Source organism: Panthera leo, chromosome A3 (genome assembly GCF_018350215.1).
Source record: "Panthera leo isolate Ple1 chromosome A3, P.leo_Ple1_pat1.1, whole genome shotgun sequence".
Taxonomy (NCBI): Eukaryota; Metazoa; Chordata; class Mammalia; order Carnivora; family Felidae; genus Panthera; species Panthera leo.
In genome coordinates, this window is record NC_056681.1 from 115109028 (window position 1) to 115129485 (window position 20458).

The window sequence follows — 20458 nt, forward strand, 5'->3', positions numbered from 1 at the left end:
GAAATTTTCATTCAATATATTTGCAACTAGCCCCAGCAGACTGCATTTCCAGGAAGCACACTGATTGTGGACACGGGTGTCGCACAGACCTTACTTCGAGAGGCAGTACCCGAAATGGTCTCAGCTAACCAGCAGGCTTCATTCTGTCAGCTCGTTTAGAAGATAAAACAATGGCACATGGGCAGGAATTTGTACGAAAAAGCTGGGTTTCAGCCTAAAACCTCAAATCAAACGTATCACTTTGAAAAAATATATATAAGAATGAGACCTTTAAAATAGGGAAAGCAGTTGAAAGGAAGACAACCCAAAGTTACTCATCCCTGAGAACATTCTCCCAGAAAGGCAAACTGCATGGAAAATATTAAATGTCATCCTAAAGAAAAAAAGAAAGTCTTGAAATTCTGGAGAGAAGTTATTTACAATCTATAACGAAGGCAGCCCATTGGGCAGACAAACACAGCAAACTTCTCTCTCAAACGTGCCAAGATGGAAGTTATACAGAAGACGAAGAGCACATATGTGACTGAATACTGGCAGGGGTGGGGGAGACAGGCATGCTTTCCCTTAGGTTTCCAGAGTTGCCAGAACTTTCTTCATGGCATTATGATCTTCAGTGTGGGCGAGGCCTCAGTAACAGTTCCCGCCAGCTCAGGGACCTGTCCCCTTACTCAGCTGGATGGTTCCACAGGCTGTCACGACTTCTTCTAATTCCCAGAGGGAAGAATGGCAGGAACCCATCGCGCAAGTGGCACTCAATGTTTGAGATCCATACTGACTTGAAAACATGGGTTGCCTCTTCGCCGTGACTCGGGAGGGATGCTTGGATTTTCCATCCCTGCCTCCCCCTCTGCCTCCTCGGCACACCGCGAAAACCATTTCCTTACATTTCAAGACTCTGCCCGGAGCACGGAATGGAAGGCTCGGGAGCTATTCTGGGCTGCTAACAGGCTGTGGTAAAATAGAGACCCGGGAGTGACTGCAGGTTCCTTCAACCAGGTCAGAAGGGGCGGTCCTTCCTCTTCGCCTGAGGAAGACCAGGAGGTGGTCCTGGAATGGACAGCCCTGCCTGACTTCGTAGACCTGGTTTGGGCTGGTTCGACCGCAGTGGGGTGGGCACCCGCTGGCACTTTCCCCGGAGGAAGTGTGGCGTTTCTTGGCATGTATCTCCCTGAGATCTCAGCGAACTGGCTCGAGGGTAATGATTCAGGAGGAGGCTGAGAACCAGCTTGAGGAAGCGTTTAGTGAAGAAGCCTGTTTTCAGCTCTTGTGTGAAGCGCTATTTTTAACTGGGACAAAATATCTGTCAAGGAAAGAAACACAAAAGTCTCAATTAGATCCTTTTCGAGGTGCACGGAACACTCATCTTGGCCAAATGCAGAATGGCCAAGTATTAAACACTGAGCTGGAGCCAAATGTCGCCAGTATAAATACCCCGTGGGATACGATAATAAATATACAGCTTTTTTAAAATGTGTAACTATTGCTGTGCTTTTGTTGTGAACATGTTTAGCGTTCAGATTTCTAGCTTGACTTTGTAGCGCGGGAGCAACGGCACGGCAGTGCTGTCTGCCGCCACATGACGCTGACCTTCACACCGTGATACACATTTACAACCCTCGCCGGACACTCTCGCTTTGCTTCCGAGGTCACTCTGCCAGCACGGGCTGCTCCTGGTGGCCACGTCGGCCAGCCAGCCAAGCTGATCTTTTTCTTGAACTCTAACTGGCTGAAGACAATTCCTCTCCCAACTCCCGGATGTAAAAAAGTCTCAGCCAGGACTTCTTGAAAGATTCAAGGCACATCTGAAATGACATATCTAAAAATTAAATGTAGCACTTATGGGTTAACTTATTATCACCAGTGCTTGTTATACCAAAGAATTCTAGCAAGATCAGCATTGTAAGCTAATAGAATCTATTATTCTTCCTTGTGCGGTTAATGTAATTGTATAAACAGCTCTCCAGGTGGCCACGATCAGATCCACCATCCACGTGGGGGCTCAGGGAGGAACAGAGGGGGAAGCCTCAGGTGTCAATCCTGCGTGGGCTTGGAGCACAGAACCCAGCCTCTGGCACGCTGCCTGCCACTGAGCGGGCCTTAGGCATATATTTGCTGGATGGCTGACTAAGTGAACAAATAAATTAAGGAATGAAAAGAGATACAAGCCAGAGCCGAGCAGAGAGGCATCCGCACCTGAAGCTGTGCATGCACCAGGTAAGGTAAGTAGAGAGGGGCGGATCTAGAGCAGGCAGGAGGGTAAAGTCAATCCTATTGGGAAGCCACGATGCATACAGAGGAGACAGGACAGGAGGGAGGCTGTGACAGGGCAGGGTAGCCATGGGTGGGGGGTGAGTGTCCTGGCAGGCAGGTCAATAGGTGTCCCGAGAGCAGGAGACACGTAAAGGTCATACAGAAGACACGGGGTCTCAGGAGCAGGACTGCAGACCCCAGCCAAGGTGAGTTGTAGAAGAGACAGAACTTGGGTGGGCTGTGAAGGCCCAGAGCACCCAGATGGCAACTAGAACAAGAGCTGGGGGCGGGGCTTGGCCCCGGGGAAAACAGCCTGTTAGTAGACCTGAGCTCCAGGCCAGCGAAGGAGCCTGGCCAGGCTGCCTCCAGGGCAAATTCCCCCGAGCCGCTGAACTTTCAACTCTCCCCGGTTTAGGAAAGAATCTACGCAGGGACCCAGCAGGGCTGGGCCTACATGAGGCTGACAAAGTGGTCCCAGGGAAGGAGGAGTCTGGGAGGCTCCAAGATCATGGGGTCAAACAGGCCACAGCTGTCTGCAGAGAAGGTAAGCCTAAGCTTGACACGTTCTTTTAAGCTTTCATTTGAATGGACCCAGCTGTCCCGGGCCCTGAACACTGCAACTGATGATCAGCTGCCCAACAATGATTTGGTGAGACCTGCAGTGGCCAGCATTGCACTTCTGTTAGTGACTGGGGGCAGGAAACAGTCATCGAACGGATGAGTTTATTCTAAGTTTGCATACCGTGCCGCTATACACAAAGAAAGCAAGGTTGTAAGAGGACTACAGCCAGAAAGCACTGCAGACGAGCGTGGTCAGGGAGGGCTTTCTGGAGGAGGTGCGTTGTGCCTTGGGCCTGTAGGACGTAGGTCCGCGGAATAGAGAGAGGGGAACATTTTAGCCCGGATAACCAAGGGAAGGAAAAGAGAATTCCTCATTGCCTAGAGTACTCGATGAGTTCCATCTCGCAGGTGAGAACCCTGAGGCCCAACACGGTCACGGTCAGTTAGCGGTGGAGTCCAGTGAGCAAGGGCACGCCAGTCCAGGAGGCCCCACGGTCTTTCCTCACTCGGAAGAGCTGCGTTACTTTCTCCTGCTGCGTGGAGAGTTTGCTTTGGCTTTATGGGGAAGCTTTGGGCTAGTTTGGTTTGCTTGGGCTTTTTCTTTTCCTCTGTTTTGTTTTTTAATGTTTATTTGAGAGAGAGAGTGAGAGTGGGGAGGGGCACAGAGAGAGAGAGATACAGAATCTGCAGTAAGTTCCAGGCTCTAAGCTGTCAGCACGGAGCGCCACGTGGGGCTTGAACCCACAAACGGTGAGATCATGACCTGAGCTGAAGTCGGACGCTTAACCGACTGAGCCACCCAAGTGCCCCTGTTTTGTTTTGTGAAAGTTACCAAAGGAAGGAAATGGCATTTTTTTCCTCCAGTGGTAGGACCAGTTTTGCACTTACACAGGCAAGAAGGCCCCTCTCTCTGCCGTGCCCAGCACGAGACCCACTCTTGTCTCCTGTGGCTGTGCCCATCCCCACAGGCCACGCCTGCTGTACTGATTTCTGCAGTTACAGCAAGTCACCGCAACCCCAGGGGCTTAAACTGACCCAGATTTGCTATCTTAGAGTTCGTGGGTCAGAAGTCTCGACAGGGCTATCGACAGGGCTGCGTTCCTTTCTGGAGGCTCGAAGGAACGATCTGTCTTCCTGCCTTCTCCAGCTTCTAGAGGCTTCTCTAGAGGCCACCGATATCCCTTGATTTGTTGCCTCTTCCATCTCCAAAGCCGTCAGAGGCCGGTCGAGGGTTTCTCACATGGCACCACTCTGCCTTTCTCTCCCGCTTCTGAGGACCCTGGGACTGCACGGGGCTCACACAGATAATCTGCCACAAACCTCCGTGTCATAAAGTCAACTCCTCAGCCTCAACTCTGCCTACAATGTTGATGTAACATGACATGTTCTCAGGTTTCTGGGACTAGGACGTGGGCGTCTTCGGCGGGCCACTACTCTGCCTGCCACGTCGCCAAGGCCAGAGGATTGAATATACTCTGTTTAACAATCTGCTGGCCTGTTTTACAATTTTAAGTATTAGAGATCTGGTGTGTAGGCTTCCGTCTGCGTTCTGGCCCCAAAGGCTAGGGCAGCTTGGGTGCGGACAGGGGCCGTTGGAGGGGAAATGCACTGTGGCCGCCCTCAGCATGGTGGGGGAGCACCAAGGACTCTCCTTTGGCCGGCAGCTGCCCCCCTGCACACAACGTCCAAGGCTCCCCAAGCCTGTCGGCCTCCAGCAAAAGATGTCACCATCATCTCACCTGTGACTCCTAACACTGCTCCTCTTACAACACTGTTCCTCCCCATGGAGCTCAGTTCCCTGTTCTTTTTGTCTTTTACTTTTGCATAAGAAGGGTAGAAGCGAGGGATCATCCCAACTCCAATAGTACAGACACATCAAAGGACGCCAAGCCCCTAGGGAAACCAGAGCGCGGCTTACATCATCCTGCAGCACACCAGCACATCGCTAAGCAACTGTGGGATCAACACCTGTTTCCATGGAGATGTCACTTCCTCACCATCCTCCGGGCAGAGCAGAGAAGTGCGTCCAGGAGGAATGAGCACGCTGAGCTGTGCCAGAGAATGACAAAATCTGGTAGAAAAACTATCGTCAAGGTGGAAGGTTGACAAGAGAGAGCTCTAGAATGAGGACGGGAAGGAGGATGGGCACCGGACAGATCCGCAGGGAATGACTGGCCAGAATTAACCCCGGGATGCACATCCCCTGGCCCCGCCCCTCTCCACATGGGAAGCCGCCGAGAGAGAGGCCTCAGACTCCTGTCCCATCCTGCACAACAAGCGGTTCGCAGGCTGAGCTGAGGCCAGAGCCCAACGCTTGTGCCTCCCTGCCCAGGGCCCATCCCACGTGAAGGAAGGCAGTAATACTCTTTCTCCTGTTGGTTCAGGCAAGCAGAGACGGCTCTTGCCTTTTGGTTCCATGTCTTGGCCCAGCCTGCCCAGCACAGCACCTTCCTGGGACCTGGCTCCCACTCCCCTACGACAAAAGGTGTTGCTGCAAGGGGTGTGCTTCCAAAATGACCCTAGCGGAGGGGAGTGGAAGGGAATTCACGTTCACCCAGCACCTGCTATGTGCAGGCATTTGCACCAGGTGCTTTTTATGAGCAATCTCAGCCAATCCTCAAACTCCACCTATTAGAGTGGAGTTAGAGCCTATTTTGCAGGCAAGAAACTGCCACTCGGAGTGAGGTGGCTTATTCAACGGGATGATAAGAGATAATCGCAAACTTTCAGATTTCACTTACTCTGTGCCAGGCACTGTTTTAAGTTCCTTACAAATATTAATTCATTTTGTCCTCACACGAAATCTGTAGTGGATGGAGGCGGATTATTATCTATCCATTAATGTAAGGGGCAGAGCCAGGCTCTGAAGCCTGGGCTGCCCTTTCCACTGTGTGATGCTGACCCCACTATCAACACTAAAGATAACAGCTCAGGAAGTGCGAGGTCAGATTCATGGGAATGAGCTGACACTATATTGGATGGTGAAACAGGATGCCAAGTGGGATTTCTCCTCACATCCCAGAATTGCAGCTGAAGACCGAAGCTGAGGGTGGAAAGCATTAAGGGCCCCATGGTCTCAGTTCAGAAATCCACCTGCAGGGGCACCAACCCCTCCCTCAGACTCAGGAAGAGAACTGTCTCCCGCCAAACACCAAGTGCTCTGCCCACTCAACCTGCTGGTGGTGCCAGAAGGTGCAAGAAGAGGCCTGGGGGAGGACAGGGGGGCCAGGGCCTCTACAGGCTGGTGGAACTCGTGGTGAGAGGCTCCTCCCCTGCAACCTGGTGAGAGGATTGTCAGAGACCCCCTGGTTACTTGAGTGTCTGCGTCAATGAGAGGAGGTTGGCCTGTTCCGAGGCTGGACTGATGTTCACTGAGCTCTAGACCTGATGCCATTCCTGAGTCTGCTGCTGGGGCCATATGACAAGGGGAGTCTTGGGGAATGTTCTGGGAACACTTGTCTGATGTAGGCCCTCCCTTACTATGGGAAAAAGGGTGCATGGCAGTTTCCTCTCACCCCCTATACTAGTGCCTACCTCTGGTCTAGAGATTTCCAAAGGCAGAAGCCTGGTAATTCTCAGTTTCCACATTCTACTTTGTAATTTTTCCTTCCTGCCTTCCCTAATCCCCATCCTCAAGAAAACATTGATTCTGTGTTATTATCACTATAGATTAGTTTGTGCTTTCCAGAACTTTTTGTAAATGTAGTCCTAGACCATGTACTCTATATTGTGTAGCTTCTTTCATTCCGTGTAATTATTATGAGATTTACTCCTGTCCATTCCTTTTCATTGCTTAGTAGTATTCCATTGTGTGGAATTTGTTTATCCATTCACCTATTGATGGACATTCATTACAAACAAACTGCTGTACATATTTTTGTACAAGTCTTTGTTGGGGATGTATGTTGTAATTTCTCTTGGAAAGCACCTCAACGTGGAAGGGTTGAATCACATAGAAACTGTAGGTTTAACATCTTAAACTATCAAACTGATTTATAGAGGCACCTGCATGGCTCAGTTGGTTGAGCATCTGACTTTGGCTCGGGTCATGATCTCACAGTTTGTGAGTTAGAGCCCCATATTGGGCTTGCTGCCATTAGCATGAAGCCCACTTCAGATCTTCTGCCCCCCACTCTCTACCCCACCCCCGCTTGCATTCTCTCTCAAAAATAGATAAACATTTTAAAAAAACTGATCTCCGAGTGGTTGTACTATCTTATATTTTTACTACTAGTGTTCCAGTTTCTCTGTATTTTCACCAAAACTTGGTATGGTCAGTCTTTTACAGTTTAGCCATTTCAATAGACATGCAGTAGTTTCTCTGTATAGTGGTTTTAATTTGTATTTTAATGTAGTTGTTTTAATTTGCATTTACCCAGCGCCTTATGATGCTGAACACTTTCTCGTGTGTTTAATGGTCATCCATGTGTCTTCTTTGTTGAAGTACCCAAGTCTCTTGCCCATTTTTAATTAGGTTCTTTGTTTTCTTATCACTGGTTTTGAGAGTTCTTTTCATATTCTGTATACAAGTTCCTTTTAAGTTCCTTACAAATTATTAGATTTATGCTTTGCAAATATTTTCTTCCAATCTTTGGGTTGCCTCTTTTTTTTTTAATTTTTTTTCAATATTTATTTATTTTTGAGACAGAAAGAGACACAGCATGAGCAGGGAAGGGGCAGAGAGAGAGGGAGACACAGAATGTGAAGCAGGCTCCAGGCTCTGAGCTGTCAGCACAGAGCCCGACGCGGGCTCGAACTCACGAACTGTGAGATCATGACCTGAGCCGAAGTCGGACGCTTAACCGACTGAGCCACCCAGGCGCCCCTGGGTTGCCTCTTTAGTCTCTGACAGTATTTGATTTTGATGAGGTCAAATGTATCAATTCTTTTGTTCATGGGCTGTGCTTTTAGTGTCATAGTCTAAAAAATCTTTACCGAACACAAATTTACAAAGATTCTCTTCTCTTTTCCTCTAGAAATATTGCAGGTTCAGGTTTTACATTTAGTTCTGTGACCTATTTTGAGATAATTTTTGGGTATGGTATGGATTGTAGTTTGTTTTCTGCATAAGTATGTCTGATTATTCCAACACCATTGAAAAGTAGAGTCTTTAATCCATATTTAATTTTGCTAAGTCTTGAAGTACTCACATGTTCTTTTCCATGACCCTCCACTGGTTGCTCTCAGAAAGATTGGGGGAAGGCAAAACCTATATTGGTAGCAATAAGCATGAAACCCAGGTAATTTGCCTTAGAGGAGGGGCACAAAGTCCCATTCCTATCCAGGACTCTTTTACAAGCAAAGAGCCTTAAGCCACTGGAAGGGCAGGAAACTAAATACCTAGGCATAACTCCATTACCTCTGGAAGAAAATAGAAACAAACCCATTTGACACTGGAGGCCTTTCTGTTCCCTGTCTACTGCTGGTGAGTGCCAAGAGACCACTGAGTTCCAGGACCCTGCATTGATACAAAGCAGAGGTCTACCATCACCGAGGTTGGGGTAAGGGGTAAGGCAGGAAGCCCTCCCCTGCCCAAGATGTCCCACAAGTACAGGCAGGGTTTGGTTTCCACAAATGTGACAGGCAGGAGAGGTGAAAGCCAAATGCACACAGTCTACCTAGGACAAAGGCAAGATCAGAAACCTGAGAACCCCGTCTGCTCCAACGTGAGCCTTACACCCAGTACTGAGCCGTAACAATCTATAGCTGGGGAAGAATACAGAGAGGCTCCCTCTATGATTCAGGCCACACAGGACCTGAACTATTGGCCAGTAGGAACACTGAGAAAAAGTTTACAGCATGCAGATCTCACACTAAATGCAAGATACCACCACTTCACCACTGGAGGGATGTGAAGTCCGTGTTGCAATGAGGTGAAGTATAATGATTATTAAACTAAAACTCAGCACAGCTGATGATTCTATTTGGTTCAACCCCACACACTAATAGCCTGACAGAAAAAAGAGGGATTCCCCACTTCCTGTCATAAATTCTATTTACCTAAGTCCTTACTGTTATTCTACATACAATATTCGAATACATTTACAAATTATAAACACAAAAACACAATTATAAGACATAAACAAAAAACAGGAAAAAAAATGCCAGCATATTATCAAGAGATAAAACAATTCACAGAATCAGACTCCAAGATTACACAAATGTTGGAACGAGCAGAGGCTTTAAAGTAATTATGATTATTTTGTGGAAAAGGATCTGGTAAAAAAAAAAAAAAAAAGGTGGAAAACATAAGTGAACAAATTGAGAATTTCAGCAGAAACATATAAAGTATAAAGAGAGTTAAATATAAATATTAAAATTAAAAAAGACAAAGCATTCCTCTGATAGCTTATAAGCACACTATACACCCCAGAGGAAAGAAGCTGTGAACTTAAAGTAGTTCTATCAATAGATATTATCCAAACTGAAACACAAATTGGCAAAATAATGGGAACATCCAGAAATGTTCCAACATCCAGAAAGCATCCAACAGTTGTGGGCAATGTCCGTATCAATGATCCAAAACTGAGAGATCAATGATCCAAAAAGAGAGAAAATGGGGCAGAAGAAGTATTTGAATGCATATAATATCCGAGAATTTTCCAAAATTAATTAAAAGCAACAAACTATAGTTTATGGTTCCATGAAATTCAGAGAACTCCCCCCCCCACAATAAAGATAAATTTAAAAATGAAACAAAATGAACAACAACAGTGACAAAAACTCAAAGGGCTGAAGCTCAAAGAGAAAATATTGATGGCAAACAAAGGGGGAAATACGATATGTACGGGAGGAAAAGGTTTGAATCACAGCAGACTTTTCTTCACAAATTCTGCAAAACCAGAAGTTAGTATAACATCTTCAAGGTACTTGGTGGGGAAAAGAAACTGTTGACTCATAGTTTTATACCAGTGAAAATATCTTTTGAAAACAAAGGCAAAATAGAGACTCTTTGAGACAAGCAAATCTGAACGAATTCATTACCAGCAGATCTACACTATAAAAGACATTAAAGGAAGTTTTGCAAATAGAAGGAATATGATATCAAATGGAAATTGATATCTGAATAAATAAGTGGGGCACCTGGGTGGCTCAGTTGGTTAAGCGTCCAACTCTCAGTTTCAGCTCAGGTCATGATCTTACAGTTCATGAGTTCAAGCCCCAAAATGAGCTCTGTGCTAACAGCGTCGAGCCTGCTTAGGATATTCTCTCTCTCTCTCTCTCTCTCTCTCTCTCTCTGCCCCTCCCCCCTCACTTTCTATCTCTCTCAAGAAATAAATGAATAAACTAAAAGAAAAAAAGTAAGTGAAGATAGCAGGAAATGATAAGGACAAGGGTAAATGTAAAAGACTTTTGTTCTTATTTTCAGTCTCTTTTGCAACAAGTAAAATGTCTGACCACAATAGCTCAAGGATGGGAAGGGGGAATGAAAGTATCCTATGACCCTCTTACACCATATATGTGTAATGGTATATGTGAAATCTATTTATGATAAACCCTAGAGCAACCACTATTTCAGAAAATTGTAGATTGGAGTCAAAAGTCAAAATTCAGGGTTGTCTGAGTGGCTCAGTGAAGTGTCCAACTTCGGCTCAGGTCATATCTTGTGGTTCGTGAGTTTGAGCCCTGCGTTGGGCTCTGTGCTGACAGCTCAGGGCCTAGAGCCTGCTTCTGATTCTGTGTCTCCCTCTCTCTCTCTACCCCTCCTTCTGCTTACACTCTGTCTTTCTCTCAAAAACAAATAAACATTAAAAAACCAAAATCGAACTAACATATACCCTGACCATATACTGTTGGTACAATTATTTTAAGTAAGAGGGACAGGCTAAAAAGACTGAAAGTAAAGTAAGTTTGCTAATTGCCTCATCTGTAACCTGTGATCGTGAAAATCTAACAAACATAGCACTAAACGTATGTGCATATTTAACATGGCAAAGATAAATACAAAACGATATATTTAAAACTCCTACAACTCATTAGCAAAATAATAATAATCCAATTTAAAAATGAACTAAGAACCTGAGTAGACATCTTTCCAAAGAAGATATACAAGTGGCCAGTAGGTACCTGAGCAGATGCTCAACACCAGCCATCAGGGAAGCACAAATTAAAACCACCATGAGATATCACCTCACACGTCCTAGAATGGCCATCATCCAAATGACAAGAGAAGACAAATGCTGGGGAGGATGTGAAGAAAGAGAACCCTTGCGCACTGTTGGTGGGACTGCAACTGGTGCAGCCACTACGGAAGTCTGGAGGTTTCTTAAAAAATTAAAAATAGAACTATCATATGATCCAGCAACTCCACCCCGGGGGGATATACCCAAAGGAAACAAAAACACTAACTTGAAAAGATATCTGTACCCCATATTGATAGCAGCATTGTTTACAATAGCCAAGACGCGGGAACCACCTAAGTGTCCGTTGATGGATGAATGGATAAGAAGTTGTGGTGTAAAAAAAAAAAAAAAAGTTGTGGTATATATATAATGGAGTATTATTCAGACATTAAAAAACAAAGACATCCTGTCATTTGTGACAACACGGATGGACCTTGAAGGCATTATGCTAAGTGAGATAAGACAGACAGAAAAAAGATAAATGCTATATGATAATTATTATATATGGAATCTAACTTAAAAAAAAACCAGGGGTGCCTGGCTGACTCAGTCAGTTAAGCATCCAACTCTTGATTTCAGCCTAGGTTATGATCTCATGGTTTGTGGTATCCAGTCCCACGTGGGACTCTGCACTGGGCATGGAGCCTGCTTGAGACTCTCTCTCTCTCTCTCTCTCTCTCTCTCTCTCTCTCTCTCTCTCTGTCTCTCTCTCCCTTTCTCTTAAAAATAAGTAAAAAGAAAAGAAAAGAATATTTTTAGATAGGCTCCCAAAACAAAACCCAATTCTGTGCTACATGCAGAAGACAAACCTATAACAAAGTGGTTTGGGAAGGCTGAAAATAAAAGAATAGGTAATGTTATGCCAGGCAAATGCCAATGCGAAGAAATCAAGAGTCATAAAGCTAAAATAAGGAAAGGAAGAATCCAGGTCAAAGAAATCATCAAACAAGTCAAAGACAGTTTGTAACGCCAAAGGTTATAATTCAACAACTCAGAATAATTATGAATAAATATGCCAGTCCACATACTAAAAAATTTCGTACAGCAAAAATTACAGGAAATAGGAAAAATTGACAACAACACAGGAGGATATTTTTGTCTCGGTCCTGGGCAGATCAAGAGAACAAATGAAAAGAAATAGATCCAGTTATGGTCAGCCTTAGTTAAATAATAGGGCAGACTCTGTACCTGATAATAGAGAACACACCTTCTTTCCAATGCCCAAGGAAGTTATGAACATTCGTGAAAACCTTATATAAAGCCACAAACATCACTACATAGTATAGATGATATTCTCTAATCCCAGGGTAATAAAACTAAGAATTTATAGCAATATCAGAAAAAAATTCCTTTCACCTGGAAATTTATAAACTGCTTTTAAAACTGCTCTGGAGTTAAAGGTGAAAATACAAACAGAACTTCTAAAACCCAGTGGAAAAGCACACACATTAAATCTACTGGAGTCACAAATAGAGCAGATCTCAGGGGGAAATTAATAATGCTTGATAGATAAATCAGTTACAAATAATTAAAACAGGTGAATTAAGAGCCAACTCAGAGAGAAAAAGAACAAAAAACAAAGCAAAAGGAAAGAAAATATAAAAACAGAAAGTAATTAATTTGATGACAGAGGAACCTAGAACCCATGCATGAATCCAAAAGCTGTTTTTTCAGAAAAAAAAAAAAAAAAAAGCAAATGAAATACATATTAGCTAACCTAATTGAAAAATTAAAAAGCAGGCACAAACAAAAAGCAAAACAGAAATATGGTAAGGAATCGAGAAGAGAAAATTAAAACAATCATGTGAAACTGCTTTGCGCAACTATTAAGTAAACAGACGTTAAAACTTTGTGAGACGGAAATCACTTCAGGCCCAGAGGAGTTACACGAGTAACTGGTAGAGCGAAGACTGTTTTTCAGTCTTGTGACCTCCCAAGCCAGGGCTTCGCTAACTGGCCCGCTGCCTCCGGCCTCCCACCGGGGACCTCCGTGGCCAAAGGCTGTCTAACATCTGCAGGAAGGACGATTGGCAGGAAGGGGAGGCTCTGGATTTGTAGAACCAGTGAAATAAAATCGTGCATCGTGGTCCCAGGGGCCCAAAGGACCCAGCCAGGCAGGGTCCCCCTTCTTTATGGCAGCCCCAGCCCTGTCTACTAGGATCAGCCAGCACTCCGGCAGTAGAAGACTCCGCAGTTCACGGTGCACCCCATATCACAGCCCGGCCTGCATCCTCCACCTGGCCTGGAGTCCTCACTCAGACACGGTACGGGCTGGGCTACTTCCTCTATTCCTCTGCTTCTAGGGTTAGGGCCCAGCTGGCTGCCACGGAGGCCTTGGTCTCCTCAAGAGCCCAAGGGGTGAGGGGTCACACCAGCATTCCCAGACCCACGTGGGGAGTCTACTCAACAGACAACAGGCTCCAAGAGAGCCGGAATCTGGGCGGTACCGACAGACACAAAAGCTGTCGCCCATATGTGACTCAGTGGAAGAGAAAGTTAGACCGATGTGATTAATACGACCCACTTTGTAAACTGTTTTCTTGCTCGTTGTAAAAGCGGAATAGAGAGAGAGACACGGAGCCTGAAAGAGGGAGAGAAATAAAAATATAAAGTGAAAGTAAATTGTCTTATCACCCGACTCCCGTCCCCAGCCCCTATGTCCAGGAGGCAAGCTCTTTTGCTAGTGTCGCATGTATTCTTATTTTTCCAAAGACATTCCATACCTAAAATAGCATATACCTGTATATAAATAGGTTACGCACACACGCTGACACATCATATTAAATTGTGACACCAAATGGAGCCATTCATTCAGTCAGTCGGTCAGTCCTTCATTTAAAACAGATTAGATGCTAAGGATACAGGCCCTGCTTGCACGGAGTCCAGAAGCCAGCGCAGTCCCCAATTAACCTCATCAGTACAGGTACAATCAGGAACCGAGAAACAGTGAGGAAATACGTGTGAACTGAGAAGCCCCGCAGGTCATAGTCTGTCATTGTTTAACAGACGGTCACCAGCAAGCTGGGCGCCCGGACCTGGCCGCGGTCACACTCTCTCCAGCGCTCAAATACGCTTCCGATTAAGGGGCAGAGCTGTGACTCACTGGCCTCCACCATCTGCTGTGCGGGACTCACATGACTCACGCCCCCACCCCACCCTGTCCCCCAGGAGTGCTTCAGAGGAACGAGAGACAAGATTATTCCGTGTGACTCAGGCAGAGAAAGGCACAGCCTGGCCTGGCTTTCGCCCACCACTCCCTCCCTGCCTGAAAAACGGTGGTGGGCATGGCCCTGCCTCGGCCTCCCAGGGACACATCTTGTTAGCCTTGTGATGGTGGAGGGACCGTCCCCTCCCAGCAGGGGTCCGCAGAACACCAGTCGTGATTAGTTTTCCACCACAGACGCCAGCTGAGCTTGCCAGGGGAGAAGTGAGGAATCCTGGCCTCGGCCCCCCACCTGCCTCTGCAGGGCCCTCCCTGCCACACCCTTTTGTGGACAGTCCCAAATCTGGGGCTCTGCTCCGCAGGCACCCCGGGCCCGGGCTGCTGCAGCCATGCGTTTGCATGGGGCTGCCCTACCCCAACACCTCAAACTTCACACACCCAGCAGAACACCATCCTCTGCTCGGCCTCCTTGACTTACTCCTCTTTCCGTCCTGCATCCTGGTCATGAGGTCGGTGTGCACAGACCCCCTCGCTCCCTCCCCACCCCCCCAGTCTGCCCTTCCTTCCATTCCCCTGCCTCTGCTTTCTTTCATGCCCTGCCCTCCACACAGACTCTTTCAGGAACCCTTCACTGACTCCAGGCTCCAGACTTCTCTTCACTGCCCTCAACATAGTTTCTTAAACACATCTTGGTGGCAATTCCCTACCCAGATGCCAGATACTGCTGGCATCTCCTCGGGGTCTACAGCAAAGACCACAAACTCAGAGGCCTGTGGAGGGCGGGCAGGTGACACCCAAGAGGGAAGCAGGCTGAGGGTGAGTTGATAAAGGGCCACAGTAGGGAGTGGTGAGGACTAGGGCGGCCTGGAGAATGCTGGTCCTGGGTAAGGGTGGCCACCACCCAGCCACAGCTAAGTGTAGCCACAAGAGAGCCAGGGCCTCAAAAGACCAGGCCTTCAAGGCTTTCACGAGAACCCAGATTTGTTTCTGAAATCCCTTGATCTATGAAAGTTGGTACCTAATTCACATTGGAAACCCTCGGAATGATTTCCCTGTTCCTGTATTTCCAAACCTCCTCAGTCTTGGTGCCACCTACTCGTCCAGAACCATCTCCCATGGTGGCCGTCCTCCCTGCCTATGGCCAAAACCACACCATGCTCTGGGACACGCCTCCCATGCCACACTGACGCTGTTCCCTGCATTGCCATTTGCTTCCTCTTTGATGTCCATCCACATCCTCCCCGCTCATGAAGGCCACCTTCCTGCCACCCCTGAGCCTGATCACTCTGTCCCTCTCTGCTCTTATGCCTCCCCTGCATGTCGCCCCTCTGTCCTTGTACGAGACACAGTCCGACCTGTGTTACCAGCCGTGTGTCTGCCCATCGTCCTTGCAAGAGTGGAGACTCTCAGATACAGATGCTGTTCTATTCACCCAACCTGCACGTGTTAGGCTCTGAGAGACATTTCAGGGATTGTGCTAATTAGAAGTGAAGAACGGCACGATGTGGGGCTGGGAATTTGGGGATTCGGAGTCTCCAACCCACTCCACATCCAGGGTCTGCCTCCTTGGCACGCCTTCCCCGGGCTGTGCACCCAATTTCTCTGGGGCCTCTGGGCCTGCGCCCCAACCCAGCTGCTTGTGTGCGGAGATCACCGCCTGAGGAAGTTCTGAGTCACCATCTGAGCTTTGGCCGAATGTGCTTCGCAGACCTTGTCATGAGTAACCTGGCTCGTGTCTTGCTCTGCAGCTTACCCACCCCCCCGCCCCAGTTTATGGCTAAAAACATCTGTATGAAAACGGGCCTCGCCAGAGTGTTTGTACTCTCCCTGCCCCTCCCCCTGCACCTGAAGTCCTGGTCCCCTTCCGGCTGTTTATGACTGTTTGCTGTGGAAACGCGTGGCTTCGTGGCCCAGGAGGGAGCAGGTGCTGAGGAATGGGAGAGTGAATGAGTTCATGCAAGTCAATGGGCCTGCTTCTCTTTCTGACCCCAAGGAGGAGCGGGGAATGTGGGCCAGAGCAGCCAAGGGAGGATGTGGAACACAATAAAATGCGGGCTGGTTTTCCGGGAGGTGTGAGCGGGATGTGAAATGACCTCCAGATGTGGGTCTGAGAGGTTGCCCGAAGTCTGAAGCAGGGCTTTTAGCAGTCTCCCTTTGAGGAACCAGAGAGCCCTCAAGAAGAGGCAGCTTTGTGTGTTTCTTTGCACAGGGGCCAGGCCACGGTCTCCACCACTGTGTGCAGCTGCTGGGCCCTGCACATTCACACAGGCCTAGGCCACTGAGACCCGGGCATCTAGAAGGACACGGAGCCATCCCGTTCAGTCAGTTCCCCTGCAGGGGTCCCTTTCACCCCTGGGTTTGGTTCACATTTAAATTAGAGAAAAGAGGGGCGCCTGGGTGGCTCAGTCAGTTGAGTGTCTGACTCTTGATTTCCACTCCGGTCATGATCCCATGGTCCTGGGATTGGGCTCCACATCGGACTCCGTGCCGAGCATGGAGCCTGCTTGAGATTTGTTCTGTCTTTCTCTCTCCCTCTGCCCCTCTCCCCCACTCACACTCTATCTCTCTCTAAAATAAAATAAATAAAATAAAATAGAGAAAAATGTTGTGGGGACCAAGGGAAAGGCTTGATGGGCACTGGAGACCACTATTTCTTATTGGTGGTGGTATTCACAGGCCAGGGAGCCTATGAGGAAAGAGAAAAAGGAGAGAAAGGGACCGCAACTCACTAGCAAATGCTCTTATTCCAAGTAGTGTTAATATCTTTCACTCAACAGGCTCTTTTCAAGCTTCTCCTATGTGCTGAACACAGTGTGAAACTCCACGGGAGACACAGGTGCAAGCCAGGGGTCCTGCAATCCATTAGGGGAGAGAAAACATACAAATCACTGCAAGTGCGGGGCGCCTGGGTGGCTCAGTCGGTTAAACGTCCGACTTCGGCTCAGGTAATGATCTCACGGTCCGTGGGTTCGAGCCCCGCGTTGGGCTCTGTGCTGACAGCTCAGAGCCTGGAGCCCGTTTCGGATTCTGTGTCTCCCTCTCTCTCTGACCCTCCCCTGTTCATGCTCTGTCTCTCTCTGTCTCAAAAATAAACATTAAAAAAAAAAATTAAAAAAAAAAAAAAAACAAATCACTGCAAGTGCTACAGGCCTAAGAGAAGAGCTCAGGATGGGGAGGAGAGCATCTACAAGGACAACGGACCAGGAATTTGAGCCTCATGTGCAGATGTCAGGGAGGGGTGCCCGCAGGCGGAGTGCTGAATGGCAGGGGGCGAGGTGGGGGCAGAGTTTGAGCACATGAAAGAGATCCAGAGAAAACCACCCTTTCAAGCACACCTGGCCAATGGCTTTGTCTTTGGGAGTTGATGGGAGTCCTGCTTTGTGGGGTTCCCTGAATAGTCATAGACAGGAACTGGTGGTCAGTGGAGTTGGCTGATGAAAACGGGGGTCTCCTCAGTTTGGAGGAGACAAGAGGCTGTTTCATTGTTGATATGAAATCACAGTATCTGCTTTGAGACTCCAACAGTGTCAGTCCCTTGGGTTCAGGGTGCTGACCCAATGGTCAAGGCAAGGCCTTGCAGCTTCCTCCTTGAGAAGATGGTCAGCTGTCAGGCTCCTTTTCCATGACTTTGGTGACATTGCCAGTTCTTTCTGCTTCAGAAGGAAGGTTTTCCCTCCAAGCAAGTAATCCCCTGGTCTCCATAGTTAGAGCCTCTGTGACCTCACGGAACCGTGCTGTTCCTACACAGGAGCTGTGCGTCTGCCTGGATTGTCTTGATACTCTCTATTCAAGGTCAAGGCTCTAGTTACACGTTAAGAACTTAGCCAATTTCTTGTTGGTAGTTAGGAGTTGTTACTGTGAACAAGGAGAGACATGTGTCTTCAGCTACGCTCCACTCTCTACACTCTCAAGCCCCCATGGTGAGTTCCTTGTCTTTTCTGAAGTACTCTTTCTTCAGAAGTTGAGGAGCTGACTTTTGTTGCAAGTAGGAGGGGATTTCCAATCATGACACTAGAGGGTTTAATTACTGCTTCAAAGACTCCTTACTGGAGTGCCTGGGTGGCTCAGTCTGTTGAATGTCCAACTCTTGATTTCGACTCAGGTCGTGATCTCTCAGTTTGTGGGATCAAGTCCTGCATCAGGCTTTGCGCTGACAGCACAGAGCCTGCTTGGATTCTCCCTCTCCTTCTCTCTGTGCCCCTCCCCTTCTCTCTTTCTCTCTCTCAAAATACACTTGGTCTTAGCCAAAAGGCCGAGAAGCAATCTCTCTCTCAAAATAAATAAATAAACTTTAAAAAAATTTTTTAAATTAAAAACGAATATATTTTAAAGAAAGACTCTTTACCCATGAGTTCCCATAAGGCCTAGGAGATTTATACAAATTCGCTCTCCCTCCACTTCCCAGCTCTCACCATGTGCCAGAGTCCTAGGGCAGGTTGGCAGATCAGGCGCGACTTTGACCCAAAGCCACCTGTCTAACGAGGAGCAGCTTCATGATCCAGACAGCATTCTTGTTCCTTTCCTTAATGTCTCCCAGCCGGGCTAATAAAAGCTCTACCCAAAGAACAGCCTCATGTGTATGTGTCCTGAGCTAACTCACCCAGCACAACAGCTGTTGGGTCAGAGGAGGCCTGTATTCTACATAGGTTTCTTATTTCAAGCCAAGAATGTTCTAGGTCTTGATTAGCTGCTATTGTTATCAACTGCATACTTCTGCGCAACCCCTCAGGTGGAATGATTAACCACATGGAGCATTAGGAGCATGGAGGGAGACCAGGTGTTTTTCAGAATGATTCTTCTTACCTTCAGAGAGGCGAGTGACACCAAGGTTGTGCTCCATGTAGAGCTGGGAATGACCCAGATTCTGGGAGGGTCAGCACACTGCCCATGACTATCGTGTAAGGCAAAGGAGTCATGGACATCATCAGCCACGCCTCCCCACCTTCTTGCCAGTTACATATTCTTTGCCAGTGCCCTTTTTCAGGTCTGGTGCTGTACTACAATTCCATTGAACCAGGACCATAGATTAAAAGTGCTGCAGACCTGGGCTGGACTTTTCTCTGGAATGATACCAAGGGTTGATTGTCAAACAACTTGGGGCCTCAAATAAAAGGAGCTGTTCCTCATTTCTTTTCATGAAGAGCCAACATTCGCTTTCTGGGAGCACTCAGAGTTTGAGCCTGGTTGACCATATGGTATAATGGGCTCCATAATTTTGTTTCCTCATCATGGAAAGGAGCCTTTTCTTTTCTCTTCCTCTTACTTTCCAGGCTCTACTGGGGAACAAGTTTACATCCATCCTATCCAACCATACTTTTCATGATGTTTTGTGAACTTTAACCATCTGTCCCCTCCTCCTTCATCTTCTCATCACTAAGACCCTGACTTCTTGAGTTCAGAAGGTACCAACCAGAAATGCTAAGTGTTCCTGACAGCCTCCCTAACGGGGCATACTGAGCTCAAAGTGGCTAAGTTAAGAATTGCCTCTATGACATGATATGATGGAGGCTTGCCTGTTATCGAGGCCTAACTGCTTCTTCCTGGGTTCCTGGAAGTCCTCCAGCTCCAAGGAGACATTGGCTGCTATCTTCTGGCTCTGTGCCTCATCCCTTCCTGGAGGATTATGACAGAGCCTGGGGCCCCACATTCATGCCAGACTGACCTGGGGGAAGCAGGATGTGCTGTAGGCTGTGACATTGGGGAATCCATGTAAGCCCAGTTGGCACTTCAGGAGCCCAACTTCCATCTTCTGGCCTCCCTTCAACCCTGGCTTAGGGGAATTCTTTTCTGTGCCGCTCCAGGGACTTTTGCATTGGGCACCTACCTGGAGGTCTGGGCTTCAGCACAGGGGCTTTCTCCTCTTCCATGGAGTCAGGACAATGTGGGCTCAAGGCCCTGGGGCTTTGGCTACCAAGGTGCCAGGATCTCTTTGTATTGGGGTCATTATGAAACCAAAGTTTCTTCCAGAGGTGGGTTCCATGTCACAATGTAAAATAGTAATCAGAACTCGCACCCTTGGGTTTCCCATGTGGCTGCGTGTAGTAAGGCACCTTAACTCTGTGAGCCTCCTGCCAACCCTTTAAAGTGCTATGCATGGAGACCTGTGTGTCTCTCAGTCCGTTAAGGGTCTGACTTCAGCTCAGGTCATGATCTCGTGGTTCGTGGGTTAGAGCCCCACCTTGGTCTCTGTGCTGACAGCTCAGAGCCTGGAGCCTGCTTCCATTTCTGTGTCTCCTTCTCTCTCTGCCCTTCCCCCACTCTCTCTCTCTCAAAAATGAATAAGCTTTAAGATAAACAAATAAAAAAGTGACAATCATGCCTTCGCAGACTTGCTCTTTCCTCCCTCTGAATCGTGTCTCCA

At 47.5% G+C, this 20458-nt stretch overlaps 1 long non-coding RNA gene across 3 annotated transcripts; it reads right to left on the reverse strand.

The window, feature by feature from the left end:
• Positions 1 to 274: 274 nt before the first annotated feature.
• Positions 275 to 20229, reverse strand: LOC122216460. 3 transcript variants are annotated; one of them, XR_006200915.1, is made up of 4 exons: positions 19922 to 20229; positions 16827 to 16949; positions 1588 to 1816; positions 275 to 1300 (listed from the first exon to the last, which is right to left on the reverse strand). It is a non-coding gene; the product is annotated as an uncharacterized LOC122216460 (long non-coding RNA). The 3 variants fall into 3 exon arrangements; XR_006200914.1 differs by lacking the exon at positions 19922 to 20229 and adding an exon at positions 17433 to 17842 and having other exon boundaries at positions 1588 to 1802; XR_006200913.1 differs by lacking the exon at positions 19922 to 20229 and adding an exon at positions 17433 to 17842.
• Positions 20230 to 20458: the final 229 nt, after the last annotated feature.